A 25,843-nucleotide genomic window follows, 5' to 3' on the forward strand; every position below is an offset into this window, starting at 1 on the left:
TCTAAAATACCTCAACAAGTTCTTCCAGAGCCATGCAAATATTGATCTCATCCTCTTAAGAGTTTTGATGGAATCAATGCCTTCTTCTGCTCCTATAGGCCCTGTGTTCATCTCTATTCTAACAGGTACTGAGTTGTGTTATCTATATCTCACCTGTCTCTCTTACAAATCTATAAACCCCTTGATGATCTGCACATATCTTACTTTCCCAGTGCCTGGCATATGGTAAATACTCAGTAAATTTTGAAAGAAGGAAAGAAGGGAGGAAGAAAGGAAGGAAGCAAGGAAGGAAGGAACGAACGAACGAATGAACAAACGAAGGAACAAAGGGAGGGAGGTAGGAAGGTCAAAAAATTCAGTGGGATCTTGAAGCTTTTTACATCTAAAGGAATAACTTCCCTGAAATAGTACAAATTTAGGTTGTACTTATTCTCAGTAAGTCCAGAGACCAATGCATTTTTCTTAGAAATTGTTTTGCCCTGGTATTTCTTGACTTGGAGTTGGGAGAACATCTGGAGAATAGAAGAGTTGCATGCCTAAGGAATTAGATAATTCCTGAAGGCCTCCTCTAGAATGTAGTAATGTCTGCACTAGTTTATCCTTCTGCATCGGAGTCTCTGATGTTTTAGGGAATTCATTCAGGTTTGAATTCCCACCATCTGTCTTGAACCTTCTGTCTCTTGTTAGTATTTAGGGTTCTATTTCTTTCCCAAGCATCTGGATTTGCTTTATATGCCTAGTCCAGTCGTTTTCAAATTGGTTTCAAATTAGAACACTGCATTCAAATGATAGTGAAGGCTATTATAGAAAACAAAAAAAATACGGAGCTTCTTGAGCTGAAGTAGGAATGGGAAGCTGTCTCTAGGCTGCTGCTGCCACTGTCCTCTCCCACTCCACCCACCTTCAACCCACAACCTCATGTTGGCCAGCAGAACTCTTTGGTTTTCCAGGAGTGTAGTGGAAAACCTCTACAAAGTGACAACTTGGCGTACCAGGGTTTGGTCACATCTATTCTGGACAGCTTTGTATCAGTCCTCTGCATCCCATAAGACACAGCCCATAGAACACTCTTTCTCTGCAGTCCTGACCATTGGGATCCCACACTTCAAATACCCATAGACCCATAGGTTTGATAAGCTTACTGTTGGATTTGTATAGACATTAAGTTGACTAATGCCAGATGCTCTGTACATATCTATGTGGATGTAATTGGCTGAGGTGAGAGAAGCCATGTGCTCCTTGGGAGATGTTGGACATATTTTCTTTCTTTCCTTTTTATTTTTTATTTGAGACAGAGAGAGAGAGAGAGAAAGAGAGAGAGAGAGAGAGAGGCAGAGGGAGAGAGAAAATCTTAAGCAGGCTCCATGCTCAGTGTGGAGTTCAATGCAGGGTTCAATGCCACCATCCTGGGACCACGACCTGGGCTGAAATCAAGAGTTGGATGCTCAAAGAGCTGAGCTACCCAGGTGCCCCCTCTTTCTTTTTTATTGAGCGACATACATTTTATTCTCTCTCGACAATAGTTCTGGAGGCTAGAAGTTAAAAATATTTTTTCAAAGGCTCGAGGCTAGGATACTCCCATGCCTCTTCTTAGTTTCTGTGAATCCTGGCAATCCTTGGCCTGTAGATGCGTCACTCTGATGTCCTTTATCTTCACATGACCTTCTCCCTGTGTCTCTCTGTTGGGCCTATTTTCAAAGCTGCTCTAATACTCAACAAAGGATACCATATACCATTTAGCAAGACATTTTATTATTCATATCCTGCTTGACAATTTCCTTCTCATAAAAATAGAAAAAATATGAAGTAGAAACTCAAACCTGTAAAATCCAAAAAAAATTTCTAGTTGAATGCCTTGAGCCAAGCCTTTGGGTTATGATGCTTGCATCTCAGTTATTCAAAAACATCATTTCTTTTTCTTTTATTTTACTGGTTCCCACTTTCCCATTCATCCTTCTCTGTCTTCCACACAGCCATGAGTGGAAATAGTACATATTTTGCTATGTGACTCTAGAACTCAAAAAAAAAAAAAAAATTCCAAGCCAAATAAACTAAGGGTTGTCAGAGGGAGGTGGGTGGGGGGTGGGCTAAATAGATGATGAGTATTAAGGAGGGCACTTGTTATGATGAGCACTGGGTGTTATATGGAAGTGATGAATAATTAAAAAAAAATCCAAGCCTCCTTAATTCTATATGATGTATTTCAACTTCTTGGCCTGACATACAAAGCCTTTTATTTTTACCTTCCAACTTTATCACCTACATATTACCCATATCTGAATCATACCTGAACACTCAGCATCTCCCCAAATAATGCTCCTTCTTACCTTTGTGTGTTTTTCTTTTCCTGTAGTTGGAATCATACCCCTGACTCCTTATCTGCCTAGTAAGCTCCTCCTAATTCATCAAAACCCATCTCAGGTGACCCAGGTCTCTACTCACTCCTAAGACTGATAAAATATTTTACTATATTGCCACTGTGCTCACTTTTAATAAAACAAACGAACAAACAAGCAAACTCAATCTATCATGATTATTTTGCCTTTCTCCTTGAATTTATTAAGGTCCTGTAGGAGAGATAGTTGCTTGTTCATCCCTGTGTCTACAAAGTATAAAGCAGGGTTTGCCGTCTTAAGTCTCCAGAAAGCATTTGTTGAACAAAGTATCCACTCTGGAGAATTTTATTACCACTCCAACAAAATTATAAACTAATAATTTTTCAATGCCTACTGTGTGTCAGAATTTAAATAAACAACAGTTACAATGCTACAGTTCTATCATTAAGAAGGTTTTGATCCAGTTTAAAGCAAAAACAAGATCATGCTTGCTTGCTCTTAAGCACCTCTATGTTTTAGACATTTAACCCGGTAGTAACGATACTGATATTTTTAAATCAAATCCCCAGATTAGGAAATAGATTTTCAGGGAGGTAAACAGCTACATAAATTAATAATAATAATAATAATAATAATAATAATGATAATAATAATGAGAAGGAGAAGAAGATTCAAATTCAGGAGTATAGAACTTTAAAGTATATGTTCCTTCCACTATACCACCCTGACTCCAAAGGCATGTGATCAGGTAGATGGATGAGTGGATGGACAGAAAGTGGATGGTGGCACAAAGGGAAAAGTGAATGATATGGCAGACAATACAGAATGCATATTTTGTGAATTCAAAACGATGAACGGTTAAAAGAGTTGAGGTAATAAGAAAGCTTTTCAGAGAAAGAGGCTTGTTGATGGAATGTAGAAATTAGCTAGGGAAAAAAAATAAGGTGATATGCTCAGGCAGTTGTAGAAATTAAGCAGAGCACTGTGGCTAAATTTTACCATGCTTGGAACAGTAAAGCTGTAGACCAGCATCGCTGATGAAAATCTTAGCAGATCTGCACCCAACCAAGCTTTCTCATTCTGAAAGATGCAAAAACTAATATCCTGTACCTTGAGTGGGAACTTGGAACAGAGCAGTAAAGAGACAGTCCAGGCAAAGAACCTGGACTTGTTCTTCTAAAAAGGGATCCCATAAAGGGCTTTAGACACATATGTGACTGGGCTGATGTACAAAAAGTGGTATCTTCAACATCAAAAGAGAAACCCATGAAGGCACTGGACCCCTGCAGTGGAGTCCATTCTTATATTTCTGTCCACAGAGCATTGTTAGTTTCTTGCTTTATCATTTCACTTTGCAAGCAGGAGCTCTTTTACATGTTGAATCTTTTCCATTCCCTATCAATCCCTATCAATCCCGAATTATGTGGCTTCCTCTGCACCCTTTAGTCTCTACTAACCAGACCATTCTCACCAATTAGCTTCTTTTCCGTTTTCACTGCCCCACTCAGTGGCACCACCCACCCACTGGGGGCTCACTTCAAAGCTTTAGGAGTCATCTTTGTTTTGTTGGGTTCCTTCACCGGCACCCCTGCGTACATGATGCACACCCTAGTTATCAGCAGCCATCTGGTCTCTACAAAGTAAACTGTGCATCTCCATACCTGTTTCCAGCTCAGCTAAAACACCCTCCTTCAATCCATCACCAACTGTCACCCGCGCATCCTACTTTCTGAATACAACCTTCTCCCTTTCTGGCTCCCTTTTTCTAATGCCTGGATTCCCATAATCCCTAGAAAGACTAATTTCACCAACTACTTCTTGTTCCTCAACCTCTTCATGTCCTCTCTTCTCTCCTTACCCAGCTGAAACTACATGGCCCATCACTGTAAATCATCCTCTCCTATAGGGTCTTACTTACCTTGGTCACTCTTTACTGAATGGACATATTTGCTTGGCAGAACTTTAACTACTAAAATGCAACCGACTTTTTCTCTACTCCTGCCTGGTTTAGCTGGCAGAAGACAATACAAACAATGCAGACCGCTGGTAGGCCACTTCAGATTCAACCCCACCAACTTCAAGTGGGTCTTTCTTGTGTCCTCTCTGTCTCGGTGCATTTACTAAGTTGGTGCATCTGCAGCTCAGACAGCTCTTTAATGTCTTCTCTTCTGTCCTCTGGCCTCCACCTCTGCCTTCTTCCCTACTCTAAGGGGATATCCCTGCTCTGCCAAGAAAACCAAAGTAACCAGAAAATAAGTACCACAACCTCCTGCCATCATATACACTAACCCGTCAATTTCTGAACCCGTATGTTTTACCTTCTTCTCTTTAACTTAGACGAACTATCTATGATCTCACCTAGTATCATTTTATGCATTCCTTCTCATCCTTCTCATGTACTTGAACACATCACTCAGGCAACCCCTCCTTCCTTTACAGTTTTTCTTTAATTCTCTGTACTACTTCATTCATATTAGAATTTTTCCTGAAAGAAAGAAAGAAAGAAAGAAAGAAAGAAAGAAAGAAAGAGGGAGGGAGGGAGGAAGGGAGGCTGAGGAAGGGAGGAAAAGGAAGGAAGGAAGGAAGGAAGGAAGGAAGGAAGGAAGGGGGAGATAGGAAGGAAGAGAGGGAGAGAGGGAGGGAGGGAGGAAGGAAGGAAGGAAGGAAGGAAGGAAGGAAGGAAGGGGGAGGGAGATAGGAAGGAAGGGAGGGAGAGAGGGAGAGAGGGAGGGAGGGAGGAAAGAAGGAAGGAAGGAAGGAAGGAAGGAAGGAAGGAAGGAAGGAAATAAAAGAAATATCTTCAACTTTCTTAATTTTAGCCATTGCCATATTTCTCTGTTCTCTTCTGGTCTACAAAAAAATCTCCTGAGGCTTTATCTATATTTCCTATCTTCAGCTCCTCTCTCTCATTTACTCTTAAACTCCCTCTAGTCAGATTTCAGCCCTGTATCTTCACCAAAGCTTCTATTTCTAAGGTCATCAATGATTTTCATGTTAAATCCAATTTTCCACTCAAAATCCCCATTTTAACTCCCATTAATATTGTCTACAGTCACTTTCTTCTCTGTAAAACTCTTAGATTCCAAAACATTCCCTAACCTAGTTTCCTTCCTTCTTTACTGGCCATCTTCCCTTTCACTGATTCCTCTATTTCTCCTTGCCCTCTTAATGTTGAAGTCCCAGGACTCAGTCTATGAACTTTTCTCTACCAATGCTCACTGCTTTGACAATCTCATCCAGTGTTATGGTTCCAATATTATCTTTTTGGTTTCCTAGAATTGTTGTTACACATAGTTCTGGAGGCTAAAATTTAAAATCAAAGCATCAGCATTTCTGTACTTCCTCTAAAGGCTCTAGGGGTAAGTAACTCTTTGCTGTCTCTTCCTAGTTTCTGTTGGGGCCTGACAACTTTTGGCATCCCTTGGTTTGCAGCTGCATAATTTTAATCTCTGCCTCTACTGTCATGTCACATGTCCTTCTTTTCTCTATGTGTCATCATGCATCTCTGAGTATCCATATCCCTCCTTCTTATAAGTACACTGGTCATTGGATATAGGATGCACTCTAACCCAGCAAGACTTGATCTTAACTAATTATATGTGCTACAACCCTAATTCTATATAAGATCATATTCTGGGGTGAATTTGGGGGACATTATGAGCCCAGTATACTGTCTAAATGTAGAACAATTCTAAATTTCTATCTCCAAATTGGTCTTCTACCCTTACCTGCAGTCTCCTCTCTACAATTGCCTTCTCAACATCTGTACTTGGATTCTTAATAACCTAAAACTTTAATATGCCCAAGCCTGAATTCATGATACTCTTTACTAAATATGTTTCCACCTCAAGTATCGGCAAGCCTATACTCCTATGTGCTCGGCCAAAAAATCTGGGAACCACTCCTGATATCTCTCCTTGTCTCATTTCCAGTAGGGTGTGACATAGTTTTACACACCCCCTTCAAAATATATCCTGAATTAGTACTGATGCATAGGGGCACCTGTACCCCAATGTTTATAGCGGCACTCTCAACAATAGCCAAATTATGGAAAGAGCCTAAATGTCCATCAACTGATGAATGGATAAAGAAATTGTGGTTTATATACACAATGGAATACTACGTGGCAATGAGAAAAAATGAAATATGGCCTTTTGTAGCAACATGGATGGAACTGGAGAGTGTGATGCTAAGTGAAACAAGCCATACAGAGAAAGACAGATACCATATGGTTTCACTCTTATGTGGATCCTGAGAAACATAACAGAAACCCATGGGGGAGGGGAAGGAAAAAAAAAAAAAAAAAAAGAGGTTAGAGTGGGAGAGAGCCAAAGCATTAGAGACTGTTAAAAACTGAGAACAAACTGAGGGTTGATGGGGGGTGGGAGGGAGGGCAGGGTGGGAGGGAGGGCAGGGTGGGTGATGGGTATTGAGGAGGGCACCTTTTGGGATGAGCACTGGGTGTTGTATGGAAACCAATTTGCCAGTAAATTTCATATATTAAAAAATAAAAAAAAAAAAAACAAAAAAAACCCAAAATATATCCTGAATCAGTTTCTTTACTTGCCACCGATTCCATTATTACTACTCTCATCCAAACAGCCAACATTTCTCACCCAGATTGTTTCTTTTTTTGAAATATGAAATTTATTGTCAAATTGGTTTCCATACAACATCCAGTGCTCATCCCAACAGGTGCCTACCTCAATGCCCATCACCCACCCTCCCCTCCCTCCCATCCCCCATCAACCCTCAGTTTATTCTCAGTTTTTAAGAGTCTATTATGGTTTGGCTCTCTCCGTTATCCATTTTATTTCAATAGAGTCATAACTACTCCTCTTCTAGCTTTCCCATATAGACTACTCTTACTAGAGTATTTAGAACAATCCTGTGATAAACAAAGCATATATCAGTGTAAATCAGATCAGTTGCTATAAATCAGTATTAAAAAGAGCAATCACTCCCCTGCTCGAAGCCCTTAAATGCCTCCCCCCCCATCTTACCCAGTGTAGAAGGCAATATCTTTGTTGTGGTTATAGGGTCCTAAGGCTTTCATTACCTCTCTTTCCTCATCACCTACTCCATTATCACTTCTCACTGGGGTCCAGTCACAATGCTTCCCTTCCAAGTTCTCAAGCAAGCATATGTCTGTCTTGGACTTCGCTTTCCTTATTCTCTCTGCGTGGAATGTTCTTCTCTGGATATACACATGGCTCCCCTGCCTCCTGCCCCCCCAAATCCTATAATTTTTTGCTTAAATACCACCTGTTTAAAGAATTCTTCTGATTGCCATGTTAAAAAATGTGAGACCCTCACCTGACTTACACATATTCCTGACTTCCTGATATTAACCTGCTCTTCTCCACACAGAGCTTATTACCTTGCAGCATTTTGCTTATTGTTACATCTATTACTTATTGCCTATTTCCCTGCACTGGAATGCAAGTTCCATAAAGGCATAGATTTAATAAAATGGAAGGGTCTAGAACAGAAAATCTGAACATGATTCACTATACTTAGGAGACATATTGTTCCAGTCATACAAACCCATTCTGAGTCACTATGTAAAAATATCTCCTATATAGATTTTGGTCAGACATTGTGGAAAGGCCTGGTTTTCCACATAACTAAGTTTTCAGAGTACTTGTCACTATCCTGCTCATTTCTTAAGTCATGCGTTTTTTAATTTGCCTAGTGATTTTCACTGTCCGTTTAATTATAAACTTCATGATAACAGAGTTTTACCTGTATCTTTTCCTGGGGTATTCCCAGGGCTGAGGAAAAAAAAATGTCTAGCATATAGTGGGGGCCCAATGAATATTTATTGAATTTTTTTTATAGACTGAATGAGTGAATGGTTTGGTGGTGAGTGAAAAATATTCCTTTTATCTCACCCATCTTACACACATATAATGCAAACAATTATTTCAGAGTTGATCATGATTGTTTCAATAATTATCACCCTTATAGCTACAAATGTTATTGTTATAGGTATAATCAGTACTATTAAACTATCATCAGTTGCCTATTTTGCTCTAGGGTTGTCTAAACTGATTTTTCTCGTATTTCATCTTTGTACCTCAAAAATTATGACACGTTCACTATTCGTCTATACAAATTTTGCATATAAGGAAAGTGTAGCTTGTCTAATGCGGTTGGTACATTTAGATATTAGTCATTACACACAGATCTTCCCTCTGACCTGTGATCTGAATTTCTCCTCAAGGTACCAGCCATGCTTTGCACTTCTGCCTTGGAGCCCAGCATATAAAAATAACGACCTTGGGATGAAGGCCTATCTGTATGTTAATCCTACTTAGCCAGACTTCTTAGAGAAAACCTAAACACCAATCTGTGGCCAATCTGAAGCCAAACTCAGTTGTCCAGAGTTTGTCCTCAAATCACTGCATGCACAACAGAATGCTAAATTTAATGTCTTTAAATTAAAAAAAAATCCTATATTTTTAAGCTACTTGGAAAAAAGGAGACATTTATACTGAAAGAATTGCAAACCCCGTGAACGATAAAGTGAATTTTCATGGCAAAGTTAAACCTTAAGGCTCTTCTTCCTAGTTCTATCTTGGGCAAGGTGAGGAGAGATTAGCACTGAAAAGAATCAGCTATTCTAAAATATATATATATATATATATATATATATATATATATATATATTCTCTGCTATTTGAGAATTTCTCATGAGTCAGTAACTGCAATGCTCTGAGCATTCCCAGATCCACTCAGCTATGATGGTTTTCTAGGGCTCAATTCATTTCTTATTCAAAAACAACCTTGAAAACCCTCAGAGGAAGTAATAAACAGGTACCAAATCCTCCAGCTTGTTCAGTGATGGGTTCTGGTTTACTTCATTCAGTCCTATTCTCAGCACCTTAAGAAGTAACAATTATCTTCTATTTCAGTGCTTCTGTTTACGTTTGCACAAAATATTCCACAACCTGTCTCACTTTTAACTCAAAAGTCATTTGCATGGCAACAGAGTCCCATTACTGGGAATCAATGCAGACCAGTTACCCCTCTTCCGTGGCACTCTGTCCAGACACTTTGTTTCCCTATGGCCTGCATCACAGGATGTCAGCCTTTTTTTGTTTTTGTTTTTGTTTTTTTGACAAAAGAAAGACACACCGAATGATGAAATGAGGAATTTACTTACTTTTTTTTTATTTTTACTTTTCTATTTTTCAGTTGATACAGATGACTGGAACCAAACAGGTTCCTCTGGCTCAGGCTTGTTCTCCGAATTCACTCTACAGCATGTGTAAAAGGCACAGTCCACAAAACTCCATGGGAAACACTGGCTATGTTTTATGTGCTTAGAGATTTCATTGAGCTACTAAAGATCTATTTTCCTTTGTGCTGAGACCCAATTAGAGTTCACTTACATTTAAAAACTCTCTCCTCTTATTTGTATATGATTTATGGGGTTTGAAGGCAATAGTCATTAGAACTCAACATAGTAATTAGTCTTTAAAGAATTCAGGATGAGGCAGCTTTTGTAAATTTTATGTTTACTTTTTATGAGCCAATGCTTTTGGATATAGATGCTTTTGATCATGGCACTAAAAACTTTACAATATTTGGAACCGTTAGTTGTACATGTAGTTTTGAACATTTAAAAAAAATTGATGACAACAGGTAGTGACGATGCAGATTCACAGAAATATGAGGTCACGATTTGTGACTTATCTGGTTGGCTAAAATGCCACTGAGAGCCACTATTTGCCTCCAATGAGGAAGTTATGCTCCTGTGTTTGCATGTCCCACGGTGCCCAGGGCAGAGCTCTGTCAGAGCTGGCCCTCCATCAGCATACAGTGGACAGAACGGTCACACTGTGTTGTTCCAGGAACGGTGTTATGAACACTGGCTTAGACAAGAGACATACAGCCTTTCTCCCAAGACATGCACAGCCTAGCGAGTGACGCAGGACCGTAGAAGATGAATATGAAAGAGTGAAGACAAATTCTGGAAATGCATACGTCCAGGTAAAAAACTGGAAAATCAGGGACAGCTTGTCAGTGGTGATAACACCTGAATTGGAATCATAAAGAACACGCAAACCTTGGGAAAAGAAAAAGAGGAAGATGCACATGTCTGTGATCGGACGGAAGGCAGGAATGCACATGGAAAATGAGCAGATTAAAAAAACTGGGGATGTGAACCCTGTGTGCCTACAGAAAACCATTCACTATTTCTTCAACTCATAATTCTGCTTTTTCTAAACGGTATTTATAAAGTCAAAAGCACTGCTCTGGATGACAGCTCTGATATATCTTCTAAGGATGTCAGTCCAGGGACTGGGGGGCCAGTGGTGATTTGACCCAGCAGCACAAATACATCCATATGACAAGGTGCTGAGCCAACCTGTTTTTAATAATCAGGTCAAAAAGTATCTTCACCATCTAATACTGTGTGCACCACTTAGAAAGGGTGAAGAGGGAACATTTAAAAAAAATGTTGAGCATAGAATGATGATTTTTTCCAAAGTTGAAATATGTGAAAGGCGTAGTAGCATGGTCCACATGGCACCCACACGCCTGGGCCTTTGTGTTTTCCTGATGCACCCACCAGCCCCATGCAGCCTGCCAAATGCAGAAACTGAAGCAGTCAGTGCTGGCTTCAGGCACTTCCATAAATGAAAATATAAATGATGGTCAATTAGAGATGATTTCCTAGACCATTTTCTAAAATCATTAACAAACAGCGTAACTAGCTCATGAATAACTTCAGGCACTTTTTACAATGCAAAGTCATCAAGACATAACCACAGGATCCTGTTTAATGGCACAGATATACTCTGATGGCGGTCTTTCCTGACGGGGGGGTGGTGGGGTGGTTTCCTCCAACGGGGGAGTCCCATCTGCTCAGAAGTGAGGGCCCTATCCAGGATGGGGTCCCTCCTGGATCCGACTCTTTCTTATTCCAACATGGGCCTTAGCCGTGGTGGCAGTGACCTGCATCTGAGGGATGTGCGCAAAGAGGATAAAAGTGGAGTTTACGGAGTGCCCATCCTGTGCCTCCCCTTGTGAAAGTTCTTGTTTATTTATGTGTGACGTTGCACTTGATGAGCGAACAGAGGAGCACTTGGGGATGTCCCAGGATGTGGGCTCAAAGAGACTCCTCTGGCTCCTTCCCAAGACCCGTTCCAAGATTCCTGTCCCACCCCTAAGAGGAACCAGCCACTCCCTTGGTTGTGATACAACAACAATTTTGAAGTTACCGTTTTTGTTACAAATGGGGAGTGAAGCTCAGGGAAGTTAAAAATGAAGTCTCAGTGGCAATATGGGGCTTTGAACCCAAGGCCTATACTATGCCCTTTGCACGCCGCCATGAATTTGAGGTAGATAAGAAGCTGGAGGAGGGTCTCCGCCTCCTGAGCTGAGACACAAAGAGAGAAGAAACTACAGTAGCAGCCCAGAATATTTTCTGCTTTCCTTCTCAACCCCTCCTTTCTGAAAATGAGGTCCAATAGAAATGAAATAATAATAAAGAACATCATTCCCCATACCCGCATACCCACAACATACTAACGCACTCAAACCCTCTCACTCATGCACTTGGATACATGCACGCTTACACATAACATGTGTCTTTCCTAACTATTTGCTTTAACCTCTCAAAAAAGATGCACGCATTACATATGAACTGGGGAGAAAAGACAAGAGACTGCACTCTCCTGGGATGATAAACATTATGTAGTATACCTATGGGAGAAAAGAAAAAAAAAAAAGAAGAGGAAACATTAATAATAGTCCTTTGAGAAAAAAAAAAAATCAGAGGCCATGTACTTAATAGTGAATCCTCTACATTTCTGCCTAATCAATGTCTACTGTGTGCCTTTTTTACTATTTATTTATTTATTTATTTATTTATTTATTTTTTGCGGGGTACTGGGATTGCTCAGCCAAAGGATTCTGCTTTCATGGAGCTCACACCTCCTCGGGAGGATGGAAAGTAAACCTAAATTTATAAACAAAACAAATGTCATGACCTAGAGGAAATGTCCCAACTTCGACAGGAGCATGTTAACAGGTAGAAAGGTGGCCACCTTATTCAAGGATATCCTCCCGACATTCTACAATGCCTGAGCCATGCATGGCCTTCCCACTGATTGCCTTTTCTCTAGTCCTTTCTCCTGTATCAACACCAAATTTACCTTCCTTCACCATGCCTGACAGTGTGACTTCACTGTGAAGAATACTCCCTACCTATCAACATAGTCAAGTCCAAAGACTTGTATTCTCTAACCTTATCTCAATCTGGTAGCCATGTCTACCCAACCCTTCCTGTAGTCCTATACTCTGGCCAAAAGAGGTTTACATCCTTGCAACCTTTCTTGTTTTTCCTCCACTGTTCTTACATATAGTAAGGGCTGCCTAGATACTTGCCAAGTGAAAGGATGAATATGTTTCAGAAGACCTATGCTTACAAAGAAGACTAATGTTACTTTTTTCACTACATCAAACATATTTGTTCACTTATGGAAATATTGAAAAAGAGACAAGTGTGCATTGCTTGGAGGAAAAATAAAGTAACTACATTTGTGTCTCCAAATATTTAGCAAAGATCTCTAGAGTTGCCCAAGCACTTCTTCATGGTTGACAATACATTCTAGTTCAGAGAAGGGAATGTTAAAGCAGGAAATTCAGTTCCCCATGTAAATCCAGGCTATGCCACATGCTAATAAGGGGCTGTGTACACTGCCTCATGAATCCGGGTTTACACTGCAGGGGGTTGGGGAGTCAGTGAAGTTTCTAACGGAAAGAATATGGTAGGATATACTTGAGAAGAATTCCAGAGAACTCCAGGCCTCAGTGACTTAGGGCAGTGAGGGATGGGAGCCCTGCAAACCATCTAAAGGCCTTTAGGTACCATCAAGGCAAGACTGAATAAGAGAAATGATAATTATGAGAGAGTAACACCAAGATCAGCAGGATTTGGTGAAAGGTTGGGTGTATTCAGGCAAAGAGAAGAGCCATGACTGTAGGGTTCCAGGTCTGGGGTGCTCTGTGCCAGCTGACCCCTCTCACATCACTCACCCCGTTCTCTGTGGCCAACTGGACATCGGTCAGCTCTTCCACACACCGTCCTCCCTCCCAAGAATCTGTTGGAGCCATCTCTTCTACTGGAATCCACCCCACCCAACCAGCCGGCCCCACCCACCCTTGCTACTTGAGGAGAACCCTCTCTCCTTCAGGGAATCCCTCTTTGCAGGCCTCCCCCAGTTTTGGTAGGAGCTCTCATACTACCCTGTATTTTCTCACAGGAAACTTCATGGTTTGTAATTCTATTTCTCGCAGTGTATTCACATCTTCCAACAAAATGCAAGATCCAGGAGGACAGAGGTTCCTGTCTATCTCATTTACTTCTGTGTCTTCAGCATGTATCAAACGCATCTGGCATATGGTAGTTAACATGAATGCATGAAGGAAGGAATTAATTAATAGCTTTAGATAATACAGGCAATATGGAAAGAAAAGAAAGACAAGTTTTAAAATGGAACAAAAGTAGGTTTAACTACTATAATTTATGTGGGATATTAAGGTTATAATATAAAGTTAAAGATGGTAGGGGCTCCTGGGTGGCTCAGTCGGTTAAGCGTCCCACTTTGGCTCAGGTCTGACCTCACCGTTCGTGGGTTCGAGCCCCATGTCAGGCTCTGTGCTGACAGCTCAGAGCCTGGAGCCCGCTTCAGATTCTGTGTCTCCCTCCCTTTCTGACCCTCCCCCATTCACATTCTGTGTGTGTGTGTCTCTCTCTCTCAAAAATAAATAAACGTTAAAAAAAATAAAGTTAAAGATGGCAAACAAACAGCAAGAGATGTGGGGACTGAATTTTGGAGAAAAGTGGTGGCTGGAAACAGCGATCTGAGAGCCACTGACGGGGGGTTGTGTTGGCTGCAACCCAATTACATTCACAGTCAACCATGTGTAATAAGATATTGCTTTATAGTAAGTTAGGGATATTGCTTCCCAGCTCAAAGACTTGTTAGAATGTATGAGAATAAAAAACACTCTTTCAAAGAAGTTCCATACCCTTTCCAATGACAGAATCATTGTAGAATTCCATGCTGTGGGGGCTCAGTTCAAAGCTTCATCCTGTGTGCCTATTGACATGTCTTCTGAGAGGCAGGACAGAGTAATAGTCACAATTAGCCGGTGTTCCAGAGTTCAGACCCCAGTGCCTCTCTTCATATTACCAGTGAGGCCCCAGGTCAGTTAAATGGACTCCCAGTACCTCACTTCCTGTGTGTACAAACTGGGTATATTGATAGCATGTACTCCATGAAATTCTGGGAATTGAAGCCATATTAAGTACTTTTAGAGTATCTGCAGCATGCCGTTCATAAATGTTCGCTCGTGTCCTAATTATTATTTTGATTATTATGCAATCCCTGAAGCTATTTTGCAAGAATTCCATATGGGATCAAGATAAATAATGCCGCATCATTATCACCATCATCACCATCATCATCATCATCATCATCTTCTTAGTTGGCTTGGGCTTAATACTCCATCATTTTTGTGGTTGCAAAATGATTCTGCAAAGAGCTGATTTAATGCAGCACCATATTTAAGAGCTCCATTTACGCAATAGGGAATTGGAAAGAAGCAAGAATGGTGGCGAGCACTGAAACAAGCCACCTGGAGAGCTGGTCTCATTACCAATTGATATCATTTGGATGTGTACAATTTGCTGGGTAGGCAGCAGCCTTGAAGAATTCTGAAAGACCTGACCCTCATCTCAAGTTCAAATTTCTGCCAAGTGAATGGGAAATTTCAGAACAGATGATTTCCTAGGAGAAGCAGGTTTATATAGAAAGCAACCAGTGGTTCTCATTTATTTACTGTTTTGCAAACAAAACTGTGCCTAAAATATCACACTTGCTACATACTAATTCCACTGCAGTTGGATTCTGTGTTAAACCAAAACATGGCCCAAATAATTCTTCTGTTGCTTTCCCTGGGTGAGGGACTCAAAATAGAGCAAACTATGAAATAAATAGGTCCATCCTATGTGCACACATTTCATTTGGATAACTCCCTTCAGTAGGACAAGAAACAAGTTCTTTTAGCCAACAGTGAGATTTAGCCATTCAGGTGCTTCAGAGCCAATACTCAACATGGGATTGTCAAATTGTAGCCCATGCTTTGTCCACACCCCCTCTCCTTATGCTCACCGTTGATTAGCATATGGAATTCTTGCAAAATAGCTTCAGGGATTGCATAATAATCAAAATAATAATTAGGACACGAGCGAACATTTATGAACGGCATGCTGCAGATACTCTAAAAGTACTTAGTATGGCTTCAATTCCCAGAATTTCATGAAGTACATGCTATCAATATACCCAGTTTGTACACACAGGAAGTGAGGTACTGGGAGTCCATTTAACTGACCTGGGGCCTCACTGATAACATGAAGAGAGGCACTGGGGTCTGAACTCTGGAACACCGGCTAATTGTGACTATTACTCTGTCCTGCCTCTCAGAAAACATGTCAACAGGTACACAGGATCAAGATTTGGTCTCATATTAGCATAAAGCCACATTGGCTTCCAAAAGCCGCTTAGTGTCCCCTATCTGTCTTGCAAAACATCATTGCAAAGTCATTCCCTCACATATCCTCGTGCCACTTTGGTAAAACTGGGTCTGTTCAGCCACCATTCTCTTACTGGAGAAGAGCGGAAGTGATCGTTCTTGCCCTAGGGAAGGGAGGGCTTCACTCCTGTAAGAATGCTCAGGGAGGCATCAACTTAAGCCCTCAGAGACAGGTTTCTTAGAAGTCAAAGGCATTATTTATTGTTTGCAATTCATATTTGCAAAGTGCTTTGAGCTCCCTGGGGAAAGCTGGAATACAAACACTAGGTACGTGTATAATTAATAACTCTTCAGTAGGGATTATGGCCTCTTTGAGTAAGAGTGTATTTATACACTGACACTCATGGAAGAGAGTTAAACAATTTCAAAACAGCCCAAGGCATACTCCCTCTGGATGCAGGGAGAATTCATCTGCACAGCACTCGAAAGTGTGGATAGAGGCTACCAAGGAAACAGTGTATTTCAGTCAGCCCCTACCTCAGGAAGCTACAGCATACCCTCTCACAGGAAATGACCCCACTAGCCTGACTTGAGGACTGGAAGGCAGGAGCAGTGATTGTCATTATGACTAAATGTGCTAAGAATTCTCTCTGAAGAATCATCCTTTGGAAACTCTATTTTTTTTTTTTTTCTGTTTCTTCATTCTCCTTTCTACACTTTCTACCCTCCCTATCCTTAAATCTTTCTCGGGCTCACCAGAGAACAAAGTTGAATGTTCCTACCATGGGCTACCCACCTGTGTTCCAACTCCCCTTCCTCTCTCTCATGCTGTCAGTTAGATCAGTGGAAGGAGGGAGGTGTCCCTCTTGTAACTGAGAGAGTGGAAGCATCAATGTGCCTGCCATGATGTTAGTGTCCTCCTTATCGATGCCGGCAGGTGTGATCTGGAAAGAGATGTAGCTCCCTGGTACATCTGTGCTAGGTCAGTCACACAGAAGGAATTAGGCAGCCATGCTTTACTGTGTGAGCTTTAACAAGTCACCTAACCTCTCTGTTCCCCAAAGCAAAATAAGAATAGTAACATCTATTTTGCAGATGTCCTGTTAGATTTTGAAAACAAACAAACAAGCAAACAGAAACTAATGTAGGCTCTGGCTTTGCACCGTGCATAACAGACATTCAGCAAATACTAATTTTTCCAGAAGCCAGACCCCTGGCTCCATGCCCGGGGACAGAGGAGTGCTAAATGCCATACAGGGTAGAACTTAGACTCATTAGTTCTACGTGTGGATCCGGATGTTGCCTCCCTGGAGGACGCTCACTCCTAGGCAAGCCCCTCTGCATTCCAGGAGCTCAGTCAGAGTGGCCACGTGGGACCTTTACCAAGTTCTGCAGCACCCTTGACAATTTGGCCCTGTATGTCTAAGACCTTAAAATATATGCATACATGTAGATTGAGCAATTTCACATGTAGGAATTACCCAGGGCAACAGGTGAGGCCCCAAGATTCAGTGGTAAGTAATTCATCCTAACATTGAAAAAACCAAAACAGTAAAGCATGAAAAATCAACCTAAATATTCAACCACAGGAAAAATGTGAACAACTTATAATCTAACACAATTTATCTGCTAGTATATAACTGTATGGAAAGACCCTGCAACATAATATTAGAGGAGAATATTTCTAAAACCGTATGCCTCGTCTGGTTATATTTGTACTAAATAGGAATAGATAGATAAAAGTCACCTTCATTACATTCTCTGTTGTGTGCACGTTACTTAATCCTCGCAATAACCCTTCGGAGGAGGTATTAATCGGAAGTCGTTTTAAAGATATCTTGAAAGCAAGTACAATAAAGGAAGGTATTGAGGAGATATCCAAGTGGCACCTTCAATGCCATAGTGCATGAGAATCCATGGTTATGGTTTCTCCCAGAGCTTCCTTGACGTGATTTAGGGGAGCCCGCTGTCCTGTTACTTACAGATTGCACCCTGTCAGTCCCTGCTTCCAGTGCCATTCAACAAGAAATATCTCTTGGCAGCTTGCAGAGGCCTTCTGCTGCCTCACCTCCCCTTTACAGCCTGGATATTTAAACATGAACTACCTCTCTCTGTGTGAAACAGCTGGCTAGGAAGCCTGTGCCTTAATTAGCCGTTTCTCCCTGGGGATTTGTGCTCAGTAAATTCACTCTTCAGAGAAAGTACAGCTGGCAAGATGAAACAACACAGTCAATTGTCTTAAAATTCGTTTTTAAGGGAAACATCGTTTGTGAATGTGGTGTGTGTGTGTGTGTGTGTGTGTGAGTGTGTGGGTGTGTGTGTGGAGAGGGCTTTGAATAAAAACACCAGACTTCAGGCTCTAGGTGGAGAGCCTCTCAAAGCTAAAGTCTGGGTCATCAATAGTCAATGAGAGATTTCAGGGGCGCCTGGGTGGCTCAGTCGGTTAAGTGTCCGACTTCAGCCCGGGTCATGATCCTGTGCTTCATGGGTTCAAGCCCCACATTGGGCTATGTGCTGATGGCTCACAGCCTGGAGCCCGCTTCGGATTCTGTGTCTTCCTCTCTCTCTGCCCATCCCCCATTCTATCTGTCTCCCCAAAATAAATAAACATTAAATTTTTTTAATGTTTACCTATTTTTGAGACAGAAACAGACAGACTGTGAGCAAGGGAGGGGCAGAGAGAGAGGGAGACACAGAATCTGAAGCAGGCTCCAGGCTCTGAGCTGTCAGCACAGAGCCCAATGCGGGGCTCATAGTTGTCAACCGTGAGATCATGACCTAAGCCAAAGTCAGATGCTCAACTGACTGAGCCACCCAGGCACCTCTCCAAAAAAATTTTTTAAATAAAAAAATAAACAAGAATAGAGATTTCAGAGCAGAGTATGTTATGCAAATCTTGGATCTTGCTTACTTTATAAGCAATTCATTTATACTGCTCTGTCCCAGCTCCATCATCTGCGATTTGGGATGACACTAAATACTATGTGCTACATAGGACTGCACTTGGTGCCACGTCTGAAATGTAGTGCAAGGCACATAGTGGGTCCCTGGTAAACATATGATAAGCAAATACTTCTACTATACTTGTAGAGAAGCCATTTCTCAGGAAAATTAACTATGCAAACAGCCAAGGAATAGCTAAGAGAAGAAGGGAGCCTGTATTTGTTGAAAATACGGCAGGTATGTTTTTAGGTGTTCTACAAATTCTTCCTTTTTCGCAACACAATATTAAAAGAAATAAGTAGACATCACTATCAAATCGATGGCATTGAAAAGGTCTCTGAGAAATGAAATAGTTCTCTTTTTTTTAAAGTTTATTTATTTAGGGGCACCTCGGTGGCTCAGTCAGTTGAGAGTCCGACTTCAGCTCAGGTTATGATCTCATGGTTCCCGGGTTTGAGCCCTGCACTGGGGTCTGTGCTGATGGCTCAGAGCCTGGAGCCTGCTTCAGATTCTGTGTCTCCCTCTCTCTCTGCCCCTCCCCTGCTCATGCTCTGTCTGTCTCTGTCTCAAAAAAATAAACATTAACATTTTCTTTAAGTTTATTTATTTATTTCTGAGAGAGGGAGAGAGAGAATCCCAAGCAGGCTCTGCGTGTGCAGAGCTGGACACAGGATTCGAACTCACAGACCACGAGATCATGACCTGAGCCAAATTCAAGAGTCTGACACTTAACTGACTGAGTCACCCAGGTGCCCCTGAAATAGTTCTTCTACGGTCACTGCTATGTGGCATCAGGACTCCCGACATGATGTGTCAAGTACACCGTTCCTTGTTCCATCCAAGTTGGCGTGCCCAGCTGTGGCCCCCTGTGAGTGCACCTCAGAGGTAGGGCAATAGAAGGTGGAGCTGACTTGGAGACTGTCTTCCTTGGACTTCTCGTCCACCCCTGACATACAGTGTGCAGTTCACCAAGACCAGAACCAACCACAGACAGTAAGCTAAAGGGCTCCCCGGACACAGACAGCCTTGATCTGAGACAGCTCACAGCAAGGAGGACAGCTACAGACCCAGACAAGAGAATGCAGCAGCTGCCTTAGAACCCCTCTATTACAGCAGGCAGTGAGCATTAGTGTTTATTATCCTGACATGGAGCTCCTTACAAAGGGATGCATCACATTTAGCTATGAATTGCAATAAAGCAACAAAATGCATTACACAAAACAAACACTGAAAGCGTGATGTTTTATGTAAAAATCAAATAAGGATATAAGTGGGCTATGGTCTCCCTGACTTCCTCCCTTTGTCTTCAGATACTGCTTCATCCATGAGAAGCCCGGGGGCCGGGCTGAAGAGATGCAGTCTGGGTGGCTTGAGTCTCTCGCAGGTCCTCAGTGATGGGAGAAGAAGGGCTTGGTTACTGTGGGTTATTCCGGGGGCCTGGGGTGATGTCTGGAAGGTGTCATGACCTTCTCATAACATCCATAGACATGCCACAGCGTACGAACTTGGGTGTTCAGAGATGGCCGGTCCAAAGATGTCATCTGCCTCAGGCCTGCCTGGACACTGAGAGTTGAGGGGACAGGCTGCCGGAAATCTCCGTGGCCCATGGGCAGCAGGCAATGTGCCGTGGGATATGGGAAGGAAGCCAGCTGGGTGGAGCCAAAGCTTCCTAATGATGAGAATCCGTGTACATACTCATTAACAATCATTATTTCTGGGGCTTCATCACAGACCCATTGAATCAAATCTCCAAGAAAAGACCTGAGAAGGTGTATGTTGATCCACTGCCCAGGTGAGTCCTCTCACAAGGAAGTTCTGGAGCTATTATCTGGTTAAGGTAATGTTTCTCAAATGAGAACCTACATGAGAATCACCTACCTTGTGTAAAGCACCAAAGTATGGGCCCTACCGCCACATTTCCAATTCTGTAGGTCTGGGTGGGACATCAGAGTTCACATTTCCAGTCAATTCCCATGTGACGCTGATGCTGATGATCCAGAGACTCCACACTTTGAGATCCTCTGGGTTAAAATAACATCTCTGGTCCCGAGGATGGGGAGGAGAGGGAATTCTGGGTTGTGTTCCACAGTTAAAAAGCAGTCTGGGTCTGCAGAGGGGCTGGAAATTGGGCCCTGAAATTCTGCTCACCATCTCCCCTCCTTCTTTCTTTACTTCTCTCTGTACATATCTTTTTCTTTTTTGGGGGGGGGCGTGGGGGGGCATCCTGCTCCCAATTCTAAGTCACTCCGTCAACAGATCTGAACATCAGTGGGGCATGAACGGATTCTGCAAAGCCATGCAACTAACTTAAAATATTTAACTTCACTAGTAACTCAGGGAATGAAATTAAACAAGATTAATTACCTTAAAAAGGTTTTAAACAGGGTGAGAATATGATCATAAAGTTTCTTAAACTAAGGTACCTCTTTCAGCTTTTAATATTTAGTACAGTCATAAATCTCTGGGTGCGGTCTCAAAATACAGATAATACAGATTTTTAAAAAATACCATTTGCAAATACTATGTTAACTAAATTAATATGCAAGTATTTTGGTGATATAAACACCAAAGTATATTAAAATACAAGAATAACCAGAAGAAAGATTTAAATCCCTAAATTCAGTATTTTTTATTAAATAAGCCAATGTGATTTATAAGGACTCTTTCCTGCGTGTTCTTATTTTTCTACAGTTAAAGACACATTTTTTTAAGTTTATTTATTTATTTTGACAGGAGGCTGCAGAAAGAGAGGGAGAGAGAGAGAATCCCAAGCAGGATCCACGCTGTCAGTGCAAAGCCCAATATAGGACTCAAACTCACAAAATGTAAGATCATGACCTGAGCCAAAATCAAGAGTCAGACGCTTACTGACTGAGCTACCCAGGCTTCCCAAGATGCTTTTGAGGTTCTAATGAAAGCTATGCATCCTTTCCACAGAAGAATCTTGCACACAACACATAACATTTGATTCCAGATGTTCCTGGATGTGACATGTGCTGGAGAGGGTGGTCTGATGACCCCATTGCAAGAAGTGTAGATATGACAGCAAGTCTTCTGCAGAAAGCATATTGCCTTTCTTCTTCCCCAGATTCCAGAATAAAAGGAGACCTCTGATGGGTAGCAACCCTCAGGCCCTAACGTATAACCCTCCCCCCTCCAGGTATTTCCATCTCAAAAGCTGTTCTGGTTGGGAAGGGTTCATATTTGAAGAAGAAAGAAGCTTCCTGATGCATTCATTTCTCCCTCTGACGTTCTGCTCTGAGTCCTATAATCTCCTTATTCTGTGTGTTCTACACACATACCAGGAACTGTTCTATAGTCACTATCAAATTTCTGTAGTGGCTCCTCATAGCTTTGCTCTGTTACCTGTAAGAGCCCTTCTTGAGCGAGAGTTGGCTTAAGTGGGATTTTAGAGTGACAAAAAACTTGGAAACATTCCCAATGCTGACATACCCATCTCTGAATACCAACAGGTATCTGTTGGAGATGAAAAAATATGGTAAATAACTCCTATCAAAGGCAAATGAATCACTATTTTCTAATTACTTTAAGAATATAAATTTGTTATCCCAACTGTGACACAGGAGAAGAGATGACATATACCCTGTGCTCTGTATGAGAAAAAATAGATGGTAGGTAGACCATAGCTGAAAACAGTATTTTTATCAAGAACTCTAAATATATCGTACATGGTTTAAATAATTATTATCTTCATTTATCTAATAATTTCCAGCTTTTGTTATTATCTTCTTTATTGGCCATTCTCCCATTTTACAATGGTTATGAATATATAAGTAGCTGTAATATTTGCATGAATAGAAGTCTATTGTTTTCAAGGAAGGGAAAAACGGAGTGGGTAGGGAAGAACAACATGAATTAAACAAGTCTTTGTTTGATCACTGAGCTATTATAAAAACATGCTAAATCCGGGAATACAAGAGTTATTAAAGATGGAGAAATTAGCGACTGAAGTATGAGACCATTTGCTCACATGACAGTCCTGCAGACAAACAATTCAGGTACTAGGGCAGGTGCAGCCACAAGAGAGCGCATGTGCTCTTTTACCTTCCATCCCAGGCAGACACCACTAATCATGCCCTCCTTCAAGCCAGGGCCAAGTAACTTCCCAATGGTTCCCAGGGCACCACTACTAATCAATGGGAGTTGCCATGAGAATCACCATCTCTGGACAAGATGATCTTTTAAATAATTGACACGACACAGGTTTTCTCATGCCAACGTTTACCAGATGCCAATACTGACTGATGCCTCTTCTGACTGTTCTGCCTTGGGCACCCTTCAGAGTGAGCTTCTCGCTAACGAACCCCCTCCCCCTGCACACAATGGAGAAAACATTCGAGCAAACTGTGTCATCACAGCTTTTTGTTTATTCCTTTCAGTCAAACAGCCAACACCTGCCAGCAAGCATGCTACTTCCTGCTTAGGAATGCAGCAGGGGAATGAGCAGCAAACTGTTTCTGGAATTTTAGCAAGTGAATTGAAAATATCAAACAAAGATGAAAAAAAAAAAAAAAGGAATGATGACTCCCAGATGGTTCTGGGAAAGGGTATGGTCCCTTGTCTGAAAGAACATTAGAAGCTTCACTCTTTGCCACCCCCATGGTTCAGTCAACAACTACATCAGTAATAGTAATGATGACAACTCATCATTGGTTACTGAATACTTACTCTGCACTAGCCACTCTGTCTGGGACTTCACATACTGTACCCATCATTGCCATTGGCATATAGACTGCCTTCTAGGGTTGTGTTACTACAAATGGAGATGCTGTGATTCAGATGTGTTCAGAGACTTGTCCAAGGTCATCCAGCTAGGGAATGTCAGTGCTGAGACTGATCCCTATGTCCACCTGTTTTGATATACTATACCACTTTTTAGTCTGATGGGGGCACCAAAGAACAATGTGAGCAGGAACTCTTGTTTTCCTTCTCTAGACTAGAGTTCATGGATTTGCAAAAAGTAGCATGGCTAGTTTGCTGTAAAGCCAGGGTTAAACCCAGATTCTTGGAAACCTTATTCTGCAACTCTTTCTGCATTTAATCTGAGGGCACAGGGTTAGGGTGGTGACGGTCTTTGCCAAGGTGGGATGTGCGAAGGTGGCAAGGACAATGATAGTGCTAGGGACTGCCGGTGAGTAGGGGGACACTAAGCATTTGATGCTGGTCAGTTTTAGAAGGTGACGCCCACACCAAACACAACAGCTCATCAATAGATGAGTGGTCTCTAAAGATCAATATGACAATGAAGCATACCAGTAGCTTTTAGCACTTGATCTGGTGTCCGGGTAACTCTTCCAGAGTCATCCCCCAAGAAGAGGTTGGTTCCAAGCCTACACTAGACCTGTGCTTATCAATTGTAGATAGGGTGACCATATAATTGGTGTACTGGTGTACTGGGAACAACCCCAGACTACCCCAGTTATGAGGGTAAAATTATATAATTAACTCCCCGTTTTACTGTCCGAAGTTTCCTTACATTGGTGACAAATCATTGGTTGCACCAATTACAGGATTTATGATAAAATATTGCATTTTCTTTTTTGAGTTACTTTTATTCTGCAAGATCATAAGCCCCCTGAGGATAGAAAGAAGGTTTTATGCACCTCTCTGTCCCTACAGTTCAGTACAATGCTGGGCACACATAGGTGTAGTTGGGGCTGAGTTTATACTGACTTGTTACTCAACATCATCCTCCTTAAGTTTCTGCTTAAGATGCACCTACTTCAATTTCTGCCAAAGATCTAGTTGTTTTTTTTTTCATTTTTGTTTTTGTTTTAATTTAAAATTTCTCTCAGCAGGCAAAATACGCACAGTTTAACAGAATATCTCAGGAAAGTTTCCCATATAAGCCAAGTCTTTTAGCAAATGCTCTAGAAGTAAGTGAACACAACATCTGCATTTGCTATATAAACACCACACATTCAAAGTGAAATGACTCAGAGTTTGCCTAGAAATCACTGGAGATGTTGATCTGTGTCTCTGATTTCATTGTCTTCAGCCTGTGACTTTTTCTTTGTTTGTTTGTTTGTTTGTTTTTTAACTTGAAGCAAAGACTAAATAACTTTTGGATACAGAAATGCTTTTCAAAAATGGCAATAATGCATCCAGTTCAAAGGAACTACTGATCATATAATGTTTTTCCATGAACAAATCATGAGAAGGCCACCACATTGGTTCTTTAGATGATTTGTGTTCCATGAATACACAAGAGTATGGCTATAATTGTTTGTTTAATAGATTGGGTAAAATTGCTCATAATGCTAGTCTCAAAAGATGAAGAAAAGAGTTAAAGAGATAATGTTGTAATGAAGGGAGGTGAAGGATTTTAATGGAAAAATAGAAATCAGGAGAATCAGAGGCTCTCACTCCAAGATGGCTCTGCCTAAACCTCCCACACCAACCTGGCAGAGAAGAGGACTGGAGGCTGCAGGCAAATAAAGTTCTGAGAACCCATATTAGTCAGGAGGATGGGAGGCCTTATGAAATCCCAGTGCTACAGAGTATGAAACCAAGGACCATCCAGGAATAAAATCATAATCAAAAGTCAAGTAAATAATCAGTTATAACAGATGAAATGGCTGGATGATAAAACAGAAGCCAGGTCCTCTGCAGGCAGAGGAAACCCCAGAACATGAAGAGAAATCAGTAGGTCTAGAATGGGGCCTGAAAGCCTGCATTTCTCTCACAAGGTTCCTGGTGATAAGGAGAATGCTGGTCTGTGATCCCTACTTTTTGTGGTTGTTGTTGTTTGTTTGTTTTTGAATGTTTATTTTTGAGAGACAGGGTGCAAGCAGGGGAGGGGCAGAGAGAGAGACACACACAGAATCTGAAGCAGGCTCTAGTCTCCGAGCTATCATCACAGAGCCCAACGGGGGGCTCGGACTGTGAACTGTGAGATCTTGACCTGAGTCAAAGTCAGACGCTTAACCACCCAGGCGCCCCATGTGATCCACACTTCGAAGAGCAGGCGCCGGAAGACCTTCCTCAGG

General features: G+C 41.6%; 1 protein-coding gene across 1 annotated transcript in view; it reads right to left on the reverse strand.

Annotated features, from left to right (window-relative positions):
* Positions 1 to 25,843, reverse strand: part of CNTNAP5 (contactin associated protein family member 5) — a 795,339-nt gene that overhangs the window by 49,167 nt on the left and 720,329 nt on the right. The gene's annotated exons all lie outside the window — the stretch shown is intronic.

The sequence above is a fragment of the Panthera leo genome, chromosome C1 (assembly GCF_018350215.1).
Source record: "Panthera leo isolate Ple1 chromosome C1, P.leo_Ple1_pat1.1, whole genome shotgun sequence".
In the NCBI taxonomy this organism is placed as follows: Eukaryota; Metazoa; Chordata; class Mammalia; order Carnivora; family Felidae; genus Panthera; species Panthera leo.